A 946-nucleotide genomic window follows, 5' to 3' on the forward strand; every position below is an offset into this window, starting at 1 on the left:
TTGAGGAATCTTGGGTTATTCATTATTTCCTTATGGCCAGTTCTAGTGATAGCCACACACTTTTAGTTTGGCAGGGGTTGAGTTACGAAAAGAAGTCCTTCGTACTGACGAATATTTCGAACGGTATCTTTTTCCTGAATTTGATATGAAGTAGAAAGGGCCATTCGATACTCCACTTGCAGCTGACTTCTGGCTCCTACAACCAAAAGCAGCTGATTAAAGAGTTCTTCTGTCTTTTTTCGACTCAGGTTTATAATAGTTCCCCCTCGCGTTGTTGAATTTTCAGGCTCGTTTTTGTTGTTGTGGTCGTGCGAGACGAAAGAACCAGCATCGTTTTCTATAAAGTAGTCGCGTCATTTTCAAAGCTCATAGTATTGTGAAACGACATGACGAATTCGCAAACCAGCTGACAAGTAGAGCATTTTTCCTATATTCATTGACTTGATAAGCAGTTTCTGTCTAATCAAGTTATAAAAAGGAAAATATGACTCTTAATGATTATCGTTGTTGTCCATTTCGAATGACTACCATGATGTATCACCAATGATTCTTTATTCATTATCTTCCAAGTAAATAATACTAATACTGTTGACAAAAGATACATTTGCTAGATAAAAGTATCTTAAAGATCTAAATGAGGCAAGTAATAAAAGCAAGTTGGAGGCCCGTGAGGAGCTGAAAGGTGAAAAAAAATACGAAAGGGTTATGTAGCCTTAAAAGGAGTGTACCTAGACTCTCTAGAGATAAGAATTATTACCCCTTCCTTTCTGTCAAGTGGAAGGTGGACTTGACAGGTTCCTGATAATAATACTTTTGACAACTGGCGAGTCGGTGATAGTTCCTTGACAGATGATAGGTTGATAATTAACAGTTGGGGAGGATAATTCTTTGTCAATCGATGGGGTTGGTGTTGATATATTTGACAGTTAGCGGGTTTATGACCTTA

Source organism: Penaeus vannamei, chromosome 13 (assembly GCF_042767895.1).
Source record: "Penaeus vannamei isolate JL-2024 chromosome 13, ASM4276789v1, whole genome shotgun sequence".
Classification (NCBI taxonomy): domain Eukaryota; kingdom Metazoa; phylum Arthropoda; class Malacostraca; order Decapoda; family Penaeidae; genus Penaeus; species Penaeus vannamei.